A 24,528-nucleotide genomic window follows, 5' to 3' on the forward strand; every position below is an offset into this window, starting at 1 on the left:
ATTCCTGGTGGGAGTGTAAAACGGTGCAAGTATTTTGAAGAACTATTTGCCAGTTTCTTTTAAAATTAAACCCACATCTATCCAACACCCAGCAATTCTATCCCTGGATATTAACCCATGAGAAATAAAAACATATGTCCACAAAAAGACTCATACAAGTATATTCATGGCAGCCGCATTCATAATAGTGTAAAATGGAAATAATCCAAATGCCCACCCAAAGGAGAATGATAAACAAATTGTTATATATTCACACAGTTCAATACTTGTAGTTAGTGCCATTGAGTTGATTCTGACTCCTAGTGACCGTACAGCAGAGCAGAACCCTGCCCCATCTCTTTTGCACCAGCCTCTTGTCTTCCAGCACTGTATCAGACAATGCTCCACTGCTATTCACAGGATTTTCATGCCCAATTTTTTGGAAGTGGGTGGCCAGGTCCTTCTTCCTAGTTTATCTTAGTCTGGAAGCTCTCCTGAAACCTGCCCACCATGGGTGACCCTGCTGGTATTTGAAATACCGGTGGCTTAGCTTTCAGTAACACAGCAACATGCAGATACCACAGTATTATGACTGACAGGCAAGTAGTGTGGTTTCCCAACCTGGAAACAAACTGGGGCCATGGCAGCGAGAACACCGAATCTTAACCACTAGACCACCGGGGCTGGCTTAATTAACTGAATTAATTGAAGACTACTCAGTCATATAAAGGAACCAAGTACTAATAAACACAACAGCATGAATGAATCTCAAAAACATTGTGAGGGCAAAAAACACTATACCAAAAAGTAAAGACTGTATGATTCTATTCATACGAAATTCTAAAACAGAAAAAAATAATCTATGGTGATAGAAGTCAGAAAACGTTTGCTGAGTGAGGAGGCAGGGGGCCGATTAACTCAAAAAGGACACAAGGGAACCCTTCTGGAGTGATAGAAATGTTTATATCCTGTTTGGACGGTGGTTGCTCAAGTTCCATATTTGTGGAAACTCATCAAATTGAATACTTAATCTGCACATTTTTAACGTAAATTATATCTCAATTAAACATAAACTGGCTTTTAAAATGGATCCTCTCCATGGAGCCATACATGTACATACAGACAACATTCTTCCTGTAATTTCAACATGTTCCATACCCCAGAAGTCTACAAAATCTAGATTAAGAACTCCTGGACTGAATGATTTCTTTATTTTTATTTTTATTTTTTTAAAGATTTTATTTTTCCTTTTTCTCCCCAAAGCCCCCCAGTACATAGTTGTGTATTTTCAGTTGTGGGTCTCCCTAGTTGTGGCATGTGGGATGCTGCCTCAGCATGGCTTGATGAGCAGTGCCATATCCACACCCAGGATCCAAACCAGTGAAACCCTGGGCCGCCGAAGCAGAACACGCAAACTTAACCACTTGGCCACAGAGCCAGCCCCTAAATGATTTCTAAGGGCTTTCCAATACTTCACAATCTCTGAATTCTCCGAGGAAAAAACATTTCTGGGATCACAATGCCATCACAAAGTCAATGGGGAAAAATGAGTCCCCCAAATTCCATTGATTCACATTTCCCCTACAGCAGAAATCAAGAAACACTCACACACACCTTTCTTGGAAGTTCACAGCAAAGGTCACCGTCTTCATTCTGCCCCCGTGGAGCAGACCTGGAAGTCAGGGAACTCGTTGCAAAGAACAGCGTGGATTGAAGACGGCTGCTAGCCAGAGGAGACGCGTCATAAGACAAAAAACCCTGGTTAGGAGTCTTTACCACTAACAAGCTCAAGAACCCTAGAAGGAACCTTGGAACCAATCAGGCCAACCATCTCATTCCAAAGATGAGCATACTGAGTCCCAGAGAAAGGGACTGACTGTCTCAAGTTCAAACAGCAAGTAAGTGGCAGGGCCTGGATTAGAACCCTGTCTTAAAAAACCCAATTGTTGTGGACCCCACTGTTTTGTTTCCCAGTGTCTATTTTTTAGGAATTTCTTCTTCATCTCATTATGCACAGGGCTGTAGTAGAAGCTGCTATATTCCTTCAAAATAACCCACACTACCTGGCCTACAGTGTATGGGTCTAGATGTGAGCATCTGACTCAGGTCATGCCAATCTGTCATTTCCAGAGAAAGAAAAAGAGAGGGGAGGGAGGAGAAGGAAGAAGAGAAGGAGGAGAGAAAAAAAGATCCCATCTTCTATTAGATGCTTGCACTATACGTAGAAACTTAGGAACTGTTGGCAATGGCCATAATCTGCCCCATGGTCTGGAAAATCCATAAGTCAGAGATGCCCAAGAACTAGGGCTGATAATAAGTCTCTAGATTGTTTCTATAGAGCTTCTGAGAGTTCAGAGATAATTCAAGAAGGTGCTGTGTCCAGAAACTACGAAAAAGTTGTGGGGAAAATTTAAACTAATGTTAGCAACTAAGTGTTGGCATGTGCACTACAAAGGAATACCCCTGAAGCTGAGAGTCCTTATTCTAAGGAAAGAAGGCATAAAAAGATATGAATGTTCATCATACAGTTACTTATATTAGCAAAAATTAGAAATCGCCTAAATGTCCAAAATAGGAGAAGGGTCAAATAAATTTTGACATAGCCCTGTGCTAAAATACTATATAGACATTAAATATCCTATCCTAGAAGAATATTTAATGATTTGGTCATTGCTTTCAATATAATGTTAAGTTTAAACAACGCAATATAAAACATAATATCCCAATTTTGTAAAAATACAGATACCTATTTATTTTTATATGCACAGAAGAAAGACTGGAGAAGGAGAAAATATGCTAACAGCTGTCATTTCCCATTAGCCGGATTATGGTTTTATTCCAGTTGGTCCCTGGTTACCTAACAGAATTAAGGTCAGGGAAAAACGACTTTCTCTACTTGTACCCAATCTGCCCAATTAAATTCAATACACTAAATGCCAGGTTTCTTAAGAAAGAAAAAACAGGACTTATTTATTGGAGTTGAAGACAAATAAGGAAGAATGGCTTCAACTCTATGTTTTTGTAAATGCTCCACACTTGGTCCCAGGCAAGATGTTTTCAAAACCTAAGCATCATCCTCAAGTTAATGTGGCTAGAGGTGGTGGTAAGGTTAATCACCACTCATGACTCCAGTCTGCCTTGCTGTTGTGTTCCTGCCAAAGATGCTTGTTCTGGGGAAAGCAAAGTGGTCAAGGCAGCTCTCAATGTGCCATCTGATCAAATGAATGTAACCTATAGCATCCTAGCCTGTCCCCTGGGCTTTGTCTTCTCATAGCTCACACTTTGCTCCTATCATCACTGGTCTTCCTCTCACCAAATTGTCTCTATAGAAGTAAGGGCATAGTTTTCATTGGTTGTTTACTCATAAGCAGGGGTAATAGTCAAAATATCTAACAACCTGGTTGGCACGTCCACCATGCAATCAAAACAGGTGCAGGCAACAGCTCTAGAGGAGTGTTCCAGAGGCCTTTGCTATGCTGGGCAACACTCTTTTAGTTGTTGGATCATGGGGAGGGCCAGGCCAGCAGGAGTCCTGGGGAGGGATCACTGGGGTGTCAGAGCAGCATCTATTACCCACCATATACATGTAACAATATTTTAACAACCAATATGATCACACCACTGTACAGTACCACCCATACACTGGGTCAGGAGAGTCCCTGCTCTGGCCCCCACGTTTTAGAAGCCCTCATGTGTCACAAAAATATATTCATTAAAGAACATAGGGGCACCTTTGTCCATCAGTGTTCCACACTAGCAAGCCTGGCCCACTCCCTACACCCCTGCTCTGAAGACCAACGCCGTTCAGGCCCCGGGGAAGTGGTTCTGTTCATCCCCTGCCCTATGTCCTTAAACGGAAGATAATTGAGTCCTAATGCCATGCAAGTTTGTGGGTTGTGCCTCTGCTGACATCAAAGACAGATAGTAATTCAGAGTGCGAGGAGGATTTGTGTGGTACAAGTGCTTTGGTCAGAGAAAAGACAAATTAATTTGTCAAGTGCTTCCACAGACATAGCATAAATGGGATAGAGTCTTGAATAATGAAGCATCATTTCCCAGTAGTGCTGAGTGTCCATTTTTTTTCGATTCTCTTTGTGTCCCAATGTTATTCCAGAGGTATTCACAAATTAGCATGGTATTCATAATTACACCTGTGACTAAGGAATAGTTGCCATATTAAAAAATTCACCCATATGTACTATCAGGGAAAGATGGTCAAAATTTATTAGGTAAAAAAATAAGGTGCAGAACAGTACCTACAGTATATTCCCATATTTTTTAACTTCATCTACACAGAGATATACATTGGTACAGTCAGAGTAGGTTCCGAGGGATCTTACTCCATTTCATGCCCTTCTGAAGTGTTATAATATTTTTTTTACTGCTATAGATTATTTTTTCAATTTAAAAAACTAGTATTTAATAAAAACAAAATTCCTTATACACGGAGTGAATTCCCTTTTTTTTTTTTTTGCTTATCTATCTTTTCTAATTTTTCTATGTTGAACATGTATTATTTAGTAATTTCCCAAAAATTCACTTCTAGTAATTCATAAAAGCTATAGAAGTTATAGTCACCAGTCACTTTCCCTTATTAATGAGCCCAACGTGCTTCCACAGGATTTTCTGTCTCTGTAGCTGAGCCTGTGCGGGCTTCTAGTTACACTAGGAAATGAAGCTAATGTGAGGGGGCGGGGGTGTGTGCATGAGAGAGAGACAGACAGACAAACAGAATAATCACAATGGCTGCCACAATCTCCCTGGATGAGCAAACCCAGAGAGCAGCAAAGATAACACTGTGAGAATAATGCTTCCTTCTGGGATGTGTCAGGAGAATCTTCCAGCATTACACTCTTCTGGAAATCACAAGTCCGGGCCACTTGGATAGCATGGAGATTGCTAACAGGAGCTGAGGCAGAGAAAGAATGCAGTCCCAGCATGGATGTTAGGTTCCCAGCAGCCTTTTAGACTGCAAGGCACATTCACACAGCCATCGGCCAGCTACCCTTCCCAACGCGTAAGCTTCCCGGTCATTCCAGCACATGCTGTGGCCCTCCGGGTTTGCGCACAAGCTGTCCAAAACTCTGAAACCAAGCAAGAAGTCTCCACAGTTTTGAGCTTCCTACCTCCAGCTCCAAATCCCTCAGCCTTCTCTTCAAAAACTGCCTATTAGCTCCATTTCATTTCATCCCATTCTAAAATCCACTAATTCATTTGGGGAAACAGGCCTCTTTTGATCTCTGATTGCCTGGCCATTCATAATTGATAACCTGCCTGGAAAGAAAAAGTTACCATTAGCTGTTTCATTTGATATGCCCCAGAGCTTCAATTACGGGAGCCCCACTAGTTGAACAGAACTTTATTCCAATGAGGTGAATCAATAAGGGATGAGGAGAGGTGGGGAAGGGCAAGAAAAAGAGAGAGAGAGACAGAAATGGAGACAGAGACCAAGAGTCAAGAGACACGGAGAGAGAGGAGGTAGAGACACAGAGAGAAGATGAATTCTTCAAACCTCCAACAGGCGAAGTATCGCCCGGGCGGGTTTTCAGCACAATCCTGGTTGTTTTCCAAACTCAGACTTGGTAAAATTCCCCTGACACTTCCTACTTCCTTCACCACAGATAAAACCAGAAGAGTGCTCCCTTTACTGACAGTTCCACAACCGCCTCGGCATCAGTGACCTTTCCAGTATGCGTATCCATCATCTTAAAGGCCTCGGAATCTGGCAACCTTCAGAGTGAGCAATAATGGGCAGTCTCTGTGCACTTAAGGATGCTTAAGTTATGAAAGTTTCAGTGTACAGCAGATGAGATTGGGAGGAAGGAAGCATAGGGAGGTGGTTTATGGGGTGTAGGGGGAAAACCCGGGAACAAGTTCAAAGGAAATGCGCTTTACTACCAAGAACTTTGAAGTAATCAGCTCTTCTTAAAAGAATGCTCTGTTACTATGTCGTTTATATGTATCTTGGGTGCAATTTCACTACTCAAGGAATACGTGTACAGCGTTGAATCACGTCAGTTCTGGCGTCCGTGGAATGTTTAAGAAATCTGAGCAGAAGGCTCTTTTCTGGAATATTCTATTGCAATGCAAAACACTACACACACACACACACACACACACACACACAGATATCAAGTGACCTGACCCCCAGATAGTTTTATAGGGACCCAAAAGTCCTAAAAAGGGGATCGGCCATACCAAATCTTGTGTATAGAAGTTCAGGAGGAAAGAACACTGGAATTCAACCCTCACAAAAGACAGTTTGCAGATCAGTGCTGCAGTAGCAACTTAATTTTTATCAATTTGCTTTGAAAAGCCTGACACAAGCATTTTTGAGCCCTAAACAGGGGTGACGTCAGCTCTCCTCAGGAAATTTGATCAGCAAGCTAGTTGCTGAATTCAAAGTCCAAATCCCTCAATTGTGGGGAACACGTTTTCAATAATGATGCCTCCTGGAAATCGGGCGGCACTTTATATTTTCCAAATGCCTTCACCCACGTGGTCTCACCTGACCCTCTCCCAGAGCTGGCACTAGAGGCAGTGATGCGCCCGAGGCTGCACACGTGGGAAGAGATGTCCCAGTCATACACTGTGGTTGAGTCACGGACAAAACCTCGCCTTCGAGGGTCTTTCTGTGACGCCCAGGAAGCCATGCACATTGACTGAGACTCACCTGCTCAATGTCGTTACTGTCAGCTCAGTGAGCAGTCACACTCGCTCTCTCCCTGTCAGAGCCTTTGCTCCTCCCTCTGCCCAGCATGTTCTCCCCCGAGGAATAGCCACTTCTTTCTCATTATTCACATCTCAGCTTGAATGTCACCTCCTCAGAGAGGTCTTCCTTCACTACCAATCACTAGGACATCTCTTGCTATGTATAGTCTACATAGACAATGCGTTGACTCCACAGCACTTTCTGAAATTATTTTCTGTGTTGACGATCTTGTTAATTGCCTCTTCCCCCCTCAGAACCATGAGGACAGGAACCCTGCCTAGCTTGTTCACCATTGTGTCCCACATGCCTAGAACAGTGCCTGGTATACAGCAGGTGCCCCAAATATTTTCTGAATGACAAAACTATTTCATTAATATTCATAAACAACTTTGTAAAACAAACAAGAAAGCATTATCATTCCCATTTTACAGAAGAGGAAACTGAGGCCCAAGTGGCAAAGTGACTTGCTCAAGATCACACAGCTAGAAAGCAGCAGAGTTGGAAAAAGAACCCACATCTTTGACATGAAGTCCAGTGCCTCTTGCACTATGTAGCTTTAGAAATCCTTATTAATCAAGAATTATTTTATGTACCATTCATTCACTCAATAAAATATTTTGAGCATTTACTAAGTCCAAGAAGTGTATTAAACACTATGGGAGATAAAAGGATATAGACAAGATAAACTTCCTGCCTTCAAGGAACTTTCCATCTTCTAAGGGAGTTAAGGTAAGCACACAAATAATAAAATAAAATGGAAAGTTTTAAGTGCTTTTATGGACTGAATTGTGTCCCCCTCCCCCAAATTCACGTGTTGCAGTCTGAACCCCCAGCACCTCAGAATGTAACCGCACTTGGAGAGAGGGCCTTTAAAGAGGTCCAATGGGTGGGCCCTAATCCGTGGGACTGCATTTAGAGATTGGGCCTTCAAAGAGGCAATTAAGTTAAAATGAGGCCCTTAGATGGGGCCCTAATCCAATAGCACTGGTGTCCCTGTAAAAGAAGAAGAGACACCTGGATGTGTGGGCACAGAGGAAAGGCCATGTGAGGACACAGAGGAGGTGGCCGTCTCCAAGCCGAGGAGAGAGGCCTCAGGAGAAACCAATCCTGCCAACACCTTCATCTCAGACTTCTAGCCTCCAGACTGTTAGAAATAAATGTCTGTGTTTAATCCCCCAGTCTGTGTATTTTGTTATGGCAGCCTGAGCAAACTCACAAACGCCTTAATGGAAATGGGGAAAAGTTCGGAGGCCGGTGAAAACCTCCAGCTGAGTTGGGCAGTTCTTGAAGGAGCCTGAATTTGCTCCAGGTGTTAAAGGGGAAGTGGAATTTCAATACATGGAGATGGAGGGGAGGTGGAAGCCAGGTTAAAGAGCAGGATCTCATTCTGTCGGCTTGAGGGGCCCTTGAAGGATTTTGCACAGGAGAGTGGCAAGATCAAAGCCAAAAATGAGGAGCAGTGATCGGCATCTTCTATAAAGTAGGATGGAAAGAGAAGAGGAGGAAAACTTGAAGGACAGCTGGGAGATTACATCATTAGTTCAGGCAAGAAGGGCTGGGGGCCTGAACTGGGCATTTACAGTTAGAGGGGACGCCTGTAGTTCTCACCTCGGCAGCTTCCAATTCCCCTCTTCTGGTAAATGCTCCTGAATTTTCCTTGGGGGAACCAGCATTCCCTCCCTCGTAGCTCACGCTGTTAGAGTGACAATGACACGTGCAATGGACGCACACCCCAGGCCTGGCCAATCACCTTATTCCATTCTCCAGGCAGCAGCGGTTACTAGTTTCCTAGGGCCGCCGTAATGAGGAACCACAAACTGGTGTCTTCAAAGAAGAGAAATGTATTTCCTCACAGCTCTGGAGGCTTGGAGTCTGAGATGAAGGTGTCAACAGGGCCTCGGTCCCTCAGAAGCCTCTAAGGGAGGCTGCATCCTTGCCTCTTCCATCTTCTGGTAGCCCCAGGTGTTCCCCGGCTCCCGGCAGCGTGACTCCAATTTCTGCCTCCTGGCCATCTTCTCTCTGTGTCTGTGTCTCCACATGGTGTTCTGCTCTCTGTGTCTCATCTCTTCTGCTCCTTATAAGGACACCAGGCACATTGGATTAATGGTCCACCCTATTCCAGTATGACCTCATCATAACTTAACTGATACATCGGCAACAATGCTATTTCCAAATAACGTCACATTCTGAGGTACTAGGGGTTGGGACTTTAACTTACTTTTTTGGGGGGCACAATTCAACCCGTAGCAAGTGACTGGTTTAATATTACCCAAAAGGACTCTTTCTAGAAGTTTTTCTGGAAATAATGGGAAAGATAAACCTTATCCCCACAAATCTTGATGTAAAGATTATGAAACCTAGAGCTGTGAGGGCCCACCAGCCCACCATTAGAAAGGGACTGGCAGAAACCAGAGCCTGGAGAAGGAGAAATGCAACGAGTACCGATGGCATTCTCTGAGCCTCTGGATCCAACCACGCCTGATGCTGGACTTACCAGTTATGCAGATTATTACATTCTCTCTGTTCATTAATTGACATAATTGGATCACTTAAAACCAATAGTCCTAACTAACAAAGAAAATAGAATGAATAAGATTTGACAAGCATATGACAGCAGTAAGGGGAAAGCCAAAACTACCTGCAAACCTGAGTTATTGGGAGAAAGTAGAGACAACAATGGACAAAAGGAAGTCTATAGGAAGAGTAAGTTTTGGAGGGAAAATAATGAGGTTAGTTTTGGATTTCTTGAGCTTAAGATTCCAGGATGACATGAGTGGGGCTATACTCTATAGGACATAGGAAACATAAGATCAGGATCCAGGGGAGAAATTATCATCAAACATAAGGATGACTTGTGCTAACACAGAGGGACTGTGAGAGTTCAGTGTAGGAAATAGAAGTCATTCTAGGCATGTCAAGCAGAAAGAGGTTTAATACGGGGAATTAACCTCTCTTAAAGAAAAAAGCACTGGAAGAGTAGGAAAGGCAGGATCAGGGATTGTGGAGCTCAAGGACATGCTATCATAGATGCAATCCCAAGGTCAGGAAGCTGCTGCCTCCACCTTAAAACCCTGGAGGCTGATGGCTAACCATTGGAACGCTGCATCCGGTCACCATGGCTGGCTCCTAACACATCTCCAACACCTTGTCTCTCAGCAGCCACAGCTGCAGAGAGAGCTCATTCAAGGGCAGCTCTTTGGTGGAAGTTACCTTGCATCTGGAATCCGAGCTGCCAGAAAGCTGGCTTAGTTTCCAATCTCTCCAGGTCAAAGGAAAAGGAAATGGTGGTTGAGAAAGCCAAGTCACTGGATTCTCACAAGGGATGAATGAATAGATTGGAAAACCAGGTAAAGGAGCAATTAATTGTGAGTATGATCACTGTGCAGCCCTTCATCAAGTGCCTGCACATGCTGAGTCTCAGCTTCCGCATCCTTAAAACGAGGCGACCAAACCATGTTCTCCATTAGGGCCTCTTCAGCCGGCTGTTTCACACGGCTGAGAAAGTCATCCTAGCCCCGACCCAGAGTTGGAGTTTTCTTCCTGGGAGCCTTATCTTCCCAGCCAACAGGCCAGCCCCACACATTTGAACACAATCATTAAACACCTGGCAGGAAGTGCCACACACACACAGTTTAATAATTCACACTCCAATCCAATTACTGCGAGTTTCATAAACAAGCGCTTGTTAGAATATGATCGTTTCCTCTGAGCAAGCAGAGTTTTGGGAAGGGAAATTATAATGATTATCTTCAAGATACAGGCATGAATAATAGAATCACTCCCCCTCTCCCCTTGTTTGCATCGTTTCCCATCCATGCTGTCTTAGATGGGAGGCTCCTAGCTGGCTGAGGCTCAAAGCAGCCACCTCTCCCATTCCGAACCCTTCTGTCCCCTCGACATGAGGTCCTCCCTGTCTCTTCATTAAAGTGCAGCTGTCCTGGGTCCTAGAGGAGCTTAGAGATTTGCTAAGGGTCCTACTTACTGCTTATTCACCTCTGACTTACTGAGGCTTGTGAGGGTGGAGGGAGTTTGGCGTGGAGATGAGCAGCAGACTAATCCAATCTAATCCAATCCCCTTATTTTGGAGATGGGGATTCAGAGACCCAGAAAGAGCCACAAATGCTCTTGGAATTCATTCTTGGAATGAAGCTGACACTGTAGGAGGCAGAGCAGAAAGACAGAAGAAAGGAAAGTCTTGGTGAAATTGTTGAAGTGCTTGATCAAGCTGCACCGGATATCCCTGACATTTTTAGTTATATAAACCAATAAATTTCCTCCACTGTTTAAGCTGCTTTGAGTAGGCCTTTCTGTATCTTAAAACTAAAAGTAACTTAAATGATAGTATGTTTATGTGTGAAATGTTCTGAGGAGAGAAGCCGTAGTTTTCAGATCTTCAAAGGGATCTGTGATCCAAAAAAAGACTTAAAATCCTTAAACTAGGAAAATCTCTAAGGCCTCTTGCAGCATTAACATTCTGTAATCTCATAAATCTATGAAGTTCTAAACTGTTGGTTTGACTGTTAATTCATAACCCTTTTTTTAAACAAAATTGAGTTTTTCCATTATAAAAGAAATACATGCTTATTACAGAAAATTTATAAACTATAGAGAAAAACTAAACAGAAGACAACCACTGTTAATATTTTGGAGATTTCCTCTCAATCTTTTCATTTTCTATGCATAATCTTAGGGAGGTTTTTGTATAGCTGAGTTCATACTGTATGTGCGATTCTGTATCAGGCTTTTTTTACTTGACGTTATCATACAATTCCCACATCACTACAAACCCTTTGTAAGCAGCCTTTTTCAATGGCTTCTTCACATTCCTTTGAGTGGATATTCCAGAATTTACTTTACCATTTCCAAAACATTGGGCAAAATAAGGCTGTTTCCAGATTTTGTTTTTATTTGCTTCTTTTTTTTCTCTTTTTTTTCTCTTCTATTTCCTTTTGTGACAAAGGCTCTTTGCTGAATGTAAGGCAGGAGTCACAGCCATAGAGTGTCCATCACCATGTCAGACCTGGTGAGGAAGCAGGTGGGAGCCCCAGCAGACGTCAGGACAGGCCCTGCCTCGAATGGAGACGACTCTGGGGGCCTCCAGCCATCCAGTGTGGAGCCCCCTCCATGCCTCTCCTGACTTTTCTTCCACTTGGAAGGAGCTCCACCAGCGGTGCTCCTGGCTGCTCTCCACCTGGAGGCCAGGTGCCTGCCTTAGTGGGTGGGCTTGGGCCCACGCCCCTCCGCTCCCTCACTGGAAGGTCAGCAGGGGCAGGCCCCAGGCTGGGCAGCTCCGCTGTGACCCAGCTCTGTCTGGACAGAGTGAGAAGCCTCGTTCCGGGATCAGCAATAGGAAGTGCCTCTGATCTCCAGACTCAGCTTGATTGGCATAAAGGTGATATTTTGGTCTCCTATCTCCTTAGGTTTTGTCCTATTTTTCCATTGGTTCAGGACTCAGGGCAGCAGGATGCTATTTATCCAACCCCTTCAAAACCACAGCTAAGGCAATAACACCCTCCACTCTTGCTGAATGTCTTCTCTCCCCATCACGCAAGCAGGCTGCTGGGTTTGGGGTTCTCTTTAGACAACTTCGCTGAAGGCCAGACTTCTTGCTACCTCTGGACCTTGGCAATCAATACTGTGCTCAGGCAGATACGACAGATGATAGAATTATTGTTTATAATAGCCACCGCCATTTATTGGGTGGTGATAATGCGTCCCACACTGTGTTAAATGCTTTACACACTTAGTTCAAGCTAACAGAAACCCAAGGAGGTAGATATAGTCACCCCCCCTTTCCAAGTGAGGGAACGGAGGCTCAGAGAGTTTCCGTGACATCCAGATTCACACTGTCAGCAGCGGCTGGGTCAGGATCCACCCCCAGATGAAGGGCCCTGAACCCACGCTCTTAACCCCTCAGCACTAGTACAGGCCCCCTGTGTGCTCCTCTGAGGGGGTGAGGGGAAGGGTGGGCCAGCTGGAGCAAGGACCTCCCACTCCCACAACACTGAGTCCAGGTGAGTCCACCAGGCTCAGAGCCCAGCCAGAGTCTTTATCTTTCCAGAGGCCACCTCAATGGGATCACTGTGATTTAAAAGGGACCTGGCGGGGGGAGGGTGTTGGTTTTTTTTGGCTTCTGTTTTTTGAGGTAAAATTCACATCACATAAAACTCACTATTTTATTTATTTATTTTAAAGATTGGCCCTGAGCTAACATCTGTTGCCAATCTTTCTTTTCTTCTTTTTCTCCCCAAAGCCCCCCAGTACACAGTTGTATATTCCAGTTGTCAGCCTTCTAGTTGTGGCATGTGGGACGCCACTTCAGCATGGCTTGATGAGCAGTGCCATGTCTGCACCCAGGATCCAAACCGGCCGAACCCTGTGCCGCCAAAGAGGAGCATTGTGAACTTAACCACTCTGCCGCAGGGCCGGCCCAAACTCACTGGTTTAAATCGTACCATTCAGTAGCATTTAGCACATTCACAATGTTGTGCAACCATCACCTCTATCTAGCTCCAGAGTGTTTTATAAAGACACCCTAGTAAGGAGCCACTCCCTGATCTCCCCTCTCCCCAGCCTCTGGCAGTCACTCATCTGCTTTCTGTCTCTATGGACCTATCTATTCGGAATATTTCACATAAACGGAATCACCTGCGGGAGATTTCTCACGGGGGACAGCAAACCTCCCCACTCACTCACTTTGTAGTTAGGGGAGCAGCTCCCAATGCACAGGGTAGAGAGAATTCTGCTTTCCCCGCCCACCTGACTTCCTCCTCTGCCATTGTGCTGCCTCTTGGCTCCTCTCTCCTCGACTGGCTGCCCACCCTCCCCCCATCCTCCCCCTTCACATTCACTCTAAAAAATCCCTATGAGCTGGGGATTGCGCCTCCTCCTGAGCGGACAACCTAGGAAATCCAATGATTCAAGCCTTTTTCTTTGGCTCAAAAGGGTCAAGACCAAAATGGCACTGATTCTGATTGGAGTCCAGCAGTCCAAATGGCAACTTTGAGCCTGGGCTCCCACAAGAGTCCTCCATCAGTGAGCACACAGCTGAACTGTCACTGTCACTTCCACCTGCACCCACCTCCCACCCCCCAGCCTTCACCCTTGCCACAGGAGCTCTGAAAACTGCATACATCCTCATCGTGTACTCTCTCTTCTTTTGAGATGAATTCTAGTACTTCCCATAGTAGCCATGGCAGTGAGCGGTGAGGCGGAATTATCACTCCTGTCTGTGGATGTTTTCCCTTCTGTTTGGAGAAGGCAGAGGACAACTTCAGAGCTACGTAAAACAATGCTGCCAGAGTGCAGAGTGGGAGAGGCAGAGAAGGAATGACTGAGGGGGAGGCAGGACCAATGAGGTCAACAGGGGTGGAGGGATTCTGTACTAAAAAAGGACTTCTCTATCTTCCAGGACCAACTGCAGAAACATGAATTAAGACAGAGACCACCTGGCTGTCTTTGGGAAATTATACAGGCACACAGCACATCCCTCGCAATATTCTCCTGGTCCGCTCCTGACTGGAAGAGAGAGGCATTCACCAAGGGCTTATAAATCCCAACAATTTCCCAAGTCTGTTACAATTTCTCTGCATCTCGGCCCAGCAAGAAAACTCCCTATACTCACACGACAGGGAAGGGGAAGGAGCGAGACTCAACAGGAGAACTGGGACACATGGGACTCGGCAGCCTTTGCCCTCTGTCCTGCCGTGGCCCCTCCTGTCTTTCCCGAGTGTGCTCTCGGCATCCTGTGATCCTGAGTATCCTCATGATCGTGAAGACTCCTGGCTCTCATTAACCGTGGTACTTGTGTCTCCCTCCACTACCACACAGACACACAGACACACACACGCACACACCCCTCCAGCATCGCTAGATCAGTAGGCAAATAGCCCAGATCTTTGGGAGGTGTTTACTCAATAGCTCTATCAAAAGTAAGGAAATGAACAGAACAGCCTCTCACACTGATAGCCTCTGTATTCGTGTCCTAGGGCTGCCAAAAAAATCACAAACTGCATAGCCTAAAACCACATAAACTTGTTGTCTCACAGTTTCAGAGACTAAAAGTCCAAAATCACGGTGTTGGCACAGCCTCGCTCCCTCTGAAGGCTCTAGACAAGAATGCTTCTTTGCCTCTTCTGGCTTCCGGTGCTTGCTGTTAACCCTGGACATTCCCTGGTTTGTGGTAGCATCACTCCGATCTCTGTCTTCACACAGCGTTTTCCCTGTGTGTCTGTGTACAAATGTCCCTTTTCTTATAAGGACAGCAGCCATTGGAGTAGGGCCCTCCATAATCCAGTATGACCTCATCTTAACTTGATCACATCCGCAAAGATCCTATTTCCAAATAAGGTCATGCTCACAGGTACTGGGAGGTAAGACTTGGACATATCTTTTGGGTAACACAATTCAACCCACCACATCCTCTAATAAGGACCAAACCAGAGGCCAGTGGCACATTAACAACAGAAACATTTTCCTATTGTCAGTTCCTGGGACCCCAAAAATATATCATCCTCAACACCACAAAATACCAATATTTACTGGGCACTTACTAAGTGCCAAGCATTGTACCAACTATTTTACATAAATTTTCTGGTCAATTGTCATATTCACCCTATCAAGTGGGAACTATTATTAGCCCCATCTTACAAGCAAGGAAATTAAAGCTTTAGAAAACGAAGTCACTCACCCAAGGAATATAGTGATAGATCCAGGACTTGAACTCAACGCTGTCTGACCCCAAAGCCCACCAGAATTCTTCCATAATTTACTTTCAAGCTAAGCTGCGCGACTTTGGGCAAGCAAGCACCTCTCTGGTCTTCAGTATCCCTAACTGTAAAAAGAGCAGTTCCCTGTTTCTAAGGGCTCTTCCTGCTACGAGTCCACAGCTCTGAGTCTTTTCATCCGGGGTAATCGATCACTCGGGCCAGCTGATCTCCATTTGAAATCCACCGCAGAAGGATCTGCTCCCCAGCCTCCTCCCTGCCCCACCAGCAGCCAGACATGTGCACAGTGTGTTTATGCTTGATTCAAATAAACAGGACTTCAAATGCCTTTCCCAAATTCTCATACGGGCTCTGATGGCCTCGTCAGAAGCTGCGATATTTGCAACTGCCTTTATGCTTCAGGAGAGACTGACCCCCAGGGCAAGACCAGCTCTCTAGTAACACACACCTTTACAGCACTTGGGAGAAGTTGCATCCCTCATTTGTTTCTTATCAGCAGTGTGCTCCCGGAACTAAGAGAGAACATCTAGTTGGTAATGCCTTTCACTTGACTTATATGAATATTTCATATTCCAGTTCTAGAGAACAGGTGAATGGAGGGGACTTCTATAGCTCCTGACACCCTCTTCCTGGCATTTTTCCTCAGATCTTCATTCTATTTCCCAAAAGGCCACATTATGTGGGGCTCTAGACATCATGACAGGATAGAAGCAAGTGAGGGAAGGGGGTGGGGAATGATGGGAAGAGTAGGGTCAGTCAGGGAACTGGTGGAAGGATAAAGAACAGTGCTAAGAGCAAGCTGGAGCCAATCACAAAATCATAAAATGAATCACATTTATTGGATGCTATGAGTTTCCGGCACATTTTCTCTTTTAACGCTCTCAGCAATTACATGGAACAGCCGTGTTATGGTCCCACTTTGCAGATGCAAAAAACCAAGGCTCAGCTGGTGAATGAGACTCAGGACCAGGTGTGGCTGATTCCAAAGCCTCCTTCACAGCCCAGGGGCCTGAGGGTCACAAAGAATAAAAGTCACCTCCCTCTTTCTAGAGTGCACATTGCTATTAGTGTCACAGCTGCCGACTCCCAAAAACATCGACTGCTTTTATTTTTTCATGGACAAGGAGACAAGATTTTATTCTAAGGAAGCCAATGACAAATAAGACTACCTCAGATCCGGAGTCTCAGGGAGAATCAACGCTTGGGGAGAATGAGGGAGGAAGGGGAGAAAGTGGCCTTCTCCATCCTCCTTTCTCCTCCGTCTGGCTCCGGCTGCCGTGTCAGAATCAAGGGCTGAATGAGTCCTGCGGTCTCTCAAAGCTGCAAGACCTCCCTCCCTCCAGCTGAACTCCTCGCCGCCTTCCAGCAGAGCGCTCAGGTCACACAGACCTAGAATCCAGCGCTGGCTCTCCGGGCCTCCCACAGCTGTAAGCCGAGGATGATATTAGTACCCACCTCAAGGACGTCCTGAATCCCACCACTCTCACTGCCTCCGCCCTACTGCCCTATTCAAGCCCAGTGCCCTGCGGGAGCCACCCCACTCCCCCACTCCCCTTCCTCCACTCCTGCTCCCTACAGCCGAGTGTCTGCCCAGCGGGTACAGTGATCTTTAAAAATGTAAACTAAATCGCTTTTTCGCAACGGGTTTGCTGCGAGAACACAGGTGTCGTGAAAACCACCGCAAAATCTAAGCCAAAATGGGGAAGGAAAAGCCTCATATCAACATCGTCGTCATTGGACACGTCGATTCGGGCAAGTCCACCACGACTGGCCACCTGATCTGCAAGTGCGGTGGGATCGACAAAAGAACCATCGAGAAATTCGAGAAGGAGGCTGCTGAGATGGGAAAGGGCTCCTTCAAGTATGCCTGGGTCTTGGATAAACTGAAAGCTGAACGTGAGCGTGGTATCACCATTGATATCTCCCTGTGGAAATTCGAGACCCGCAAGTATTATGTGACCATCATTGATGCCCCCGGACACAGAGACTTCATAAAAAACATGATTACAGGCACGTCTCAGGCTGACTGTGCTGTCCTGATTGTCGCTGCTGGTGTTGGTGAATTTGAAGCAGGTATCTCCAAGAATGGGCAGACCCGTGAGCATGCCCTTCTGGCTTACACACTGGGTGTGAAACAACGAATTGTTGGTGTTAACAAAATGGATTCCACTGAGCCACCCTACAGCCAGAAGAGATATGAGGAAATCGTTAAGGAAGTCAGCACCCACATTAAGAAAATTGGCTACAACCCAGACACAGTTGCATTTGTGCCAGTTTCTGGTTGGAATGGTGACGACATGCTGGAGCCAAGTGCTAATATGCCTTGGTTCAAGGGATGGAAAGTCACCCGTAAAGATGGCAACGCCAGTGGAACTACGCTGCTTGAAGCTCTGGATTGCATCCTGCCACCAACTCGTCCAACTGATAAGCCCTTGCGTCTGCCCCTCCAGGACGTCTACAAAATTGGTGGTATCGGTACTGTCCCTGTGGGCCGAGTGGAGACTGGTGTTTTGAAACCTGGCATGGTGGTCACCTTTGCTCCAGTCAATGTTACAACTGAAGTAAAGTCTGTTGAAATGCATCATGAAGCTTTGAGCGAAGCTCTTCCTGGGGACAACGTGGGCTTCAATGTCAAGAACGTGTCCGTCAAAGATGTTCGCCGTGGCAGTGTGGCTGGTGACAGCAAAAATGATCCACCAATGGAAGCAGCTGGCTTCACAGCTCAGGTGATTATCCTGAACCATCCAGGCCAAATCAGTGCTGGGTATGCACCTGTGCTGGATTGTCACACAGCTCACATTGCTTGCAAGTTTGCTGAGCTGAAGGAGAAGATTGATCATCGTTCTGGAAAGAAGCTGGAAGATGGCCCCAAATTCTTGAAATCTGGTGATGCTGCCATCGTTGATATGGTTCCTGGCAAGCCCATGTGTGTTGAGAGCTTTTCTGACTATCCTCCTCTGGGCCGTTTTGCTGTTCGTGACATGAGACAGACGGTTGCTGTGGGTGTCATCAAAGCAGTGGACAAGAAGGCAGCTGGAGCTGGCAAGGTCACCAAGTCTGCCCAGAAGGCTCAGAAGGCTAAATGAATAGTATCCCCAATACCTGCCACCCCAGTCTTAATCAGTGGTGGAACGGTCTCAGAACTGTTTGTCTCAATTGGCCATTTAAGTTTAATAGTAAAAGACTGGTTAATGATAACAATGCATCGTAAAACCTTCAGAAGGAAAGGAGAATGTTTTGTGGACCATTTGGTTTTTTGTGTGGCAGTTTTAAGTTATTAGTTTTTAAAATCAGTACTTTTTAATGGAAACAACTTGACCAAAAATCTGTCACAGAATTTTGAGACCCATTAAAACAAAGTTTAATGAGAAAAAAAAAATGTAAACTAAATCATGCAACTGTCTTGCTCAAAACCCCTGAGGGGCATCTCATCATTCCTAGAATTTTAAAAACTCTGTGTGGCCTTCAAGGCCCTCTCCTGCCTTCTTCCCTTTAGTCTCCCCCTTGATCCCTCCACACCAACCATGTGGGCCGCCTTCTCTTTCCTGAAACACACCAAGGTCATGGGTCTCTGCATGAGCTGGTCCTTCTGGCTGGCATGCTCTTCCCCAGAGTTTCACATGCTTCCTCCCCCACTTCACTCAGGTGTCTACTCAAATGTCCTTTCTCCAGAGAACTTTCCCCTAGCCTCCCCATCTGAAAAGCAGCTTCCCAGGCCAGCCCTGGTGGCCTAGTGCTTAAGTTTGGCACACTCTGCTTCAGTGGCCCAGGTTCAGTTCCTGGGCATGAACCTACACCCCTCATCTGTCAGTGGCCACGCTGTCACGGCAGCTCACATAGAAAAAGAGGAAGATTAGCAACAGATGTTAGCTCAGGGCTAATCTTCCTCAGCAAAAAAGAAAAGAAAAGCAGCTTCCCTATCAAACTCTAGAACCTTACCTGCCTCATTTTTCTTTAGAACATTTATCACTACTTGAAATTCTACATGTATTTAAATTTTATTGTCTGTCTCTTCCACTAAAATATAAGCTCCATGATAGCAGGAGTCTTATCTGTCTTGTTTATCCAATACTTGTCATACAGTAGGTGGTTAATAAATATTAGTAGAATGGATGAATGAACGAGACCATGGACATTTTGGCAAAGACTGTTTCTTGTCCCCAGTATCCATTCTCTCCTTCTTCCTTTTAGTAATTAAAACCCTAGGTCGAAGTTGGACACATAACCACCCACCTAAAGTTTAGGTTTTCCAGACTCTCTTGCAGCTAGATCTGTCCATGTGACTAGGTTCTGACCAATTCCAGTTGCCAGATAAAAATACAGGACACCCAGTTAAATTTGAATAAAAGACAAGCAACCTATAATTTTTTAGTATAACTATGTCCCAAATTAAAAGTCCAATAATTGTTTCAGTATAGTATGCCCCATTCAGAAAAAACATTGGTTGTTTATCTGAAACTCAAATTTAACTGGATGTCCTGTATTTTTGTTTGCTAAATCTAGCAACTCAAGGGCCAATGGAACATAAGAGAAACTAAAGTTTACAACCCCAAGGTCACACCCTTAAAACTAAGGGGCATGTCCTCCCCTCCCCTCCTCTTCCTGCAGGCTGCAACACAATTACAGATGGTGACGGGAGTCATCTTTGCCCCTGTGGCCCAGAACAGCACTCTCGGATGTGGGGGCGCAAGAGAATGAAAGGAGCCCCAGTCCCAGGCTGACGTGGTGGAACAGGGTCGCTCCACTCTCCCAGTCCGCCTACCAGCTCAGACTTGTAGGTGAGAAACTACCTTCCCCCTCCTTAAAGCCTCTGTTATTTCGTTCTCCATTCAAGCAGCTAAGCCAATATATGAGCAAATGCAAAATTATAAATGAATTATGGTAATTCGTGTGCCTGGTGCATCAGAGAGCCTCGATAAATATTTACTTCCTCTTCTCCTCACTAACAGAGTTGTCCCCTCTTTACCAAATGTCACGGCCCTGGTTTGAAGGAACTTGGCATCTTCGGCCTTCATCAGCAGCTTGGCTGTTTCAAAGCACCAGGCCAGGTCTGAAGGGATCAGCTGCCAGCAGAGGCTGGGTGCCCTCTTGGCCTCCGGGGAGAGGGGCTCAAAGTGAGGAATATTCAGAAGGTAAAATTAAGCAAAGGGACCAATCAAATTTTCAGTTCTCCCAACATGGATGCCCAGCTGCCGGGAGATGCTTCGGAGTTCCCTAACACACAGCTCTGAGCTCCTGAAATACTCTCATCTATGGAAACCCAGGGAGAGGAGAAAGAACCCAGAGTCCTCTGCTCTGGGGCTACCCCAGCTCAGCCACAGGGCAGGGAGGGGCCTGGGTGGAAGCTCTTCCGTGACACTTGTGCCCTTGCTGCCCGGAGCGCACCTCCCCACACCTGCACCAGGCTGGTCCTCTCCCTTCATCCAGGTCTCTGCTCCAATGTCATCTCTTTAGAGAGGCCTTCCCTGACCACTCCATCTAAAAGAGAAGGCCGTCCCCCTCCAGCTCCTGCCCTGGCATTTTCCTTATAGCATCTATCACTTCCTACTTGATATCATGGATGCGCTGGGTTACCAGCTGCCTGCTCCACTGATAGGTAAGCTCCAGGTGGACGAGGAGTTTGTCTCTTGTTCACAGCTGTATCCCCAGCACTTCAAATGGTGCCTGGGCAATGAGACGTACTGGATAAATATTTTTTGAATAAGTAAACAGTAGAAGATAGATATGAACATGGAGATAGAGATTATACATTATAGATGTGTAGATATACATATAGATATATCCAGGTCACTGCAAGCCAGATAGACTTTACCAACTGCTTCCTCCACGGGGTGACAAGAAAAGTGACAAAACCTGCATGTGCACGATGATGCTGATGTTTCACTAGAGAAAACTCGGCCTTTCAGCATAAGGTTTGACTCCCTCTTGACCCGGAAACTTCTGCCGGCTAGAAGGAATGTTTGCACAGAATGTTAAGACTAAAGGGATCTGAAGTCCAAGCTCCTGATGGGGAAATGGAGCCCAGAGAGGGGATGGGGTCACGCTAAGAGCGTCTGATATCTGCAAAGCACTTTTCAGTATAAGAAACATCTTCACATCCTTTCTCTCATATGATCCTCACAACAATTCTACCGGGCGAGTCGTGGTAATATAGGTATTATAATTATATTGAAATGTAATTTATTAACCTCCTGCACTGTGCACTTAAAAGTGGTTAAAACAGTATATTTTATGTTATGTGTATTTTCCACAATTAAAAATAAAAATTACATATATATATAAAATTATTAGTCACGACTCTATTTTGCACATGAACCAAATAAAGCTCAGAAAGGCTGTGACTTATAAAAGTCACACAGCTGGGGTGGGCCAGCCCGGTGGCATAGCAGTTAATTTCACATGCTCCACTCCAGTGGCCCGGGGTTCACAGGTTCAGATCCTGAGCGCAGACCTAGCACCGCTTGTCAAGCCATACTGTGGCAGCATGCCACATAAAATATAGGAAGATTGGCACGGATGTTAGCTCAGTGACAATCTTCCTCAAGCAAAAAGAGGAAGATTGGCAAGAGATGTTAGCTCAGGGCCAATCTTCCTCACAAAAAGAAAAGAAGAAGAAGGTCACACAGCTAGGGACTGGAGAAGCTAGCCTCAACATCAGGACTTCTGAGTCCAGCTCTGGACCTTCTCCACAAGGGAGAGGGAACCTTCACTCCACAAACACACCAAGAACCAACCCCAAGCTAGAAGATCAGCACCCTGAGTTTTCCAAGGTGCCTTCTAATCCGGCACGGCTGCCCATGCAACTCGGCTGCAGAGGCCTGCCTCTCCTGTGACACCATGCCCAGGGGTAGCTGATCCAACAGACAGCAGCTCAGTACAGACCACGAGTCATTTACTCTCATTTCGTGACAACTAATTTGCTCTGGGACCAAGGGTGTTCGGTGGTTACATTAACATGCAAAGAAAAATTAAACATTTATGCATCCTTTATCTCTTCATTTGTAGACGGATAAGTCCTGTCAGTGTCTGCAAAAGATATTCTCATCGACGTTGTTATCTGTTCCACTTGACTCCAAATTACACTCGAGAAACAGGAACTTACACACTACGATGTTTTTAATACAGAAGTGGTAACTACAGGGGACCAGATGTTAAAGAAAAAATAGCTAACCTGGGATTCTAGTACGGCGTGAACTCAGTGCGGTATGCCACAAAGAATCATACCCAAACAGGTAGGATCAGTAAGGCCTTCTTGGAAATGCGCATCTGGTTGCTTGAGTCCCTGTTTAATACGCAGCATTGAGCTAGAGAAGCAGAAGGGCTTCATCCCCTGCACCAGCTTTGCTCTAATGTCCAAATCACAGTGTTGAGAAAGAGTCTGAGGCCTAACTGGAAGAGCTAACAGTTGTAGCATGGAGCAAATTATAGCTGCCTGTTTTCTCATCCTCCACCAGCTCTCCCACTTCACTTAGATCGTGCTTATCTCTTTCATATGGGCTGCCTGGTCTCAATTCAGTATCGGGCTTCTCAAGGTAGGGCAGCCTAAAGGTGAACTTTGGAACCAAAGAGACCTGTGTTGGGATCTTAGCTCCATCACTTACCATTTACATGGCCTGGGAAGTTACCTAAGGTCACTGATCTTGGTTTCTCATCTCAAAAAAGGAGATCATAATATTGCCCACCTCATAGGATTGTTGTGTGAATTAAATGAGAAAATATGTGCAGAGCACTGAGTGCAGTGCCCAGAATCAACAGGGTTCAGTAAATGGGCTCTGAACAGACACCCCACAATGCCCAGCGCCATGTTCATCACACAGCACACTCGCAATGAGTGCTTATTAGTGGTTGTCTCAGGGTGCTGAGGAATGAGTGATCTGTTAGTTGTTTTTTACTGTATTTTATTACACACTAGTAAGTATTTATTGAGCACATATTATGTGCTCCTGCAAGTGTTGTATGTGTCTTAACTCATCTCATCCTCAGATAGTTCAATCTTTTTGTTGGTGAAGGAGCAGGAACGTGCAGCCAGGCCTCCTGCCCTCTTAGGCTCTCCCCTCACAGCCTCTGCCAAGGAGCAGCTGTTACTTCTTCTGTCATCAGAAAAGCAAAATATCACTTTGAAAATGATTTAAGGCGTTAAATACACACTTGGTGAAAGACTGTCAACTCCCATCTGAATCTGTAAGAACCTCAAGATTGAGAGAGTGACACTTCCCTTAATTCAGATGAATATTTTTATTGAGAGCAGGGGCCTAGGCACTGGGCAAGATGCTATGGGAAATATAACAGAAGAAATGCTATCCTCCCTTCAGGGCCTTGTAGAAGTGGAAGGTGAAGGAGTGCTGCTCACAGCTGACATTCATTTAGCGCATACCCTATGCCCAGTCACCGTGCCAAAAGCTCCGTCTACATTATCTCATTTAACCCTCATAACAAATTGATGAGATAATGCAAATGATTGTGCAAATTATTATCCCCATTGTGCAAATGAGGAAGCTGAAGCCTTCATATGTTAAGAACTTGCTCAAGGTCCCAAGAAGGAAAACCTACCCTGTGGCTGCCATGGGCAATGATTTCTGTCCATCTTTCTCATCCCCACTGTGTCTTAAAAGGCAGGCCACCTGATCGGTGCTTGAAACATTCCTGGCGAAGTGAACACCAACTTTTTAATACATTTTCATTGCTAAATATCAGTGCATTAACCAGACATTAAACTTTACATGCACACACTTAGAGAGCTAGTGAGTTCTAAAGAATTCTATTGTCTGAGTTTACAGACCTCTCCGTGCGTGCTCCCCACCAGCACCTCTTTTCCCACCGTCAGCATCGGCAGAGGGACCTGAAATGGAGAAGACACTGCCTTCTTCCTGCTCTTGCTTGATAATTCTCAATTTCAAGATGTTCTGTTACACCTGATTTATGGCCTGACAGGGCTCATTCTAGCCCACAACCTTGAGCTTGTAAAATGCACAGGGGAAAATTTACTAACGACTATGTTCATCCTAATGCACTGTAGGGAATTTTTTAAGAGAAAAAGGCTCAAGAAGCAGGGGCATTTCATACAGCCAATTATGAATAACAATCATTTGATGGCCGAGTGCAATAGATCTT

At 45.3% G+C, this 24,528-nt stretch overlaps 1 pseudogene; it reads left to right on the forward strand.

The window, feature by feature from the left end:
- Positions 1 to 17,052: 17,052 nt before the first annotated feature.
- Positions 17,053 to 18,796, forward strand: LOC123288990 (elongation factor 1-alpha 1 pseudogene; annotated as a pseudogene).
- Positions 18,797 to 24,528: the final 5,732 nt, after the last annotated feature.

This window comes from Equus asinus, chromosome 9, assembly GCF_041296235.1.
Source record: "Equus asinus isolate D_3611 breed Donkey chromosome 9, EquAss-T2T_v2, whole genome shotgun sequence".
Classification (NCBI taxonomy): Eukaryota; Metazoa; Chordata; class Mammalia; order Perissodactyla; family Equidae; genus Equus; species Equus asinus.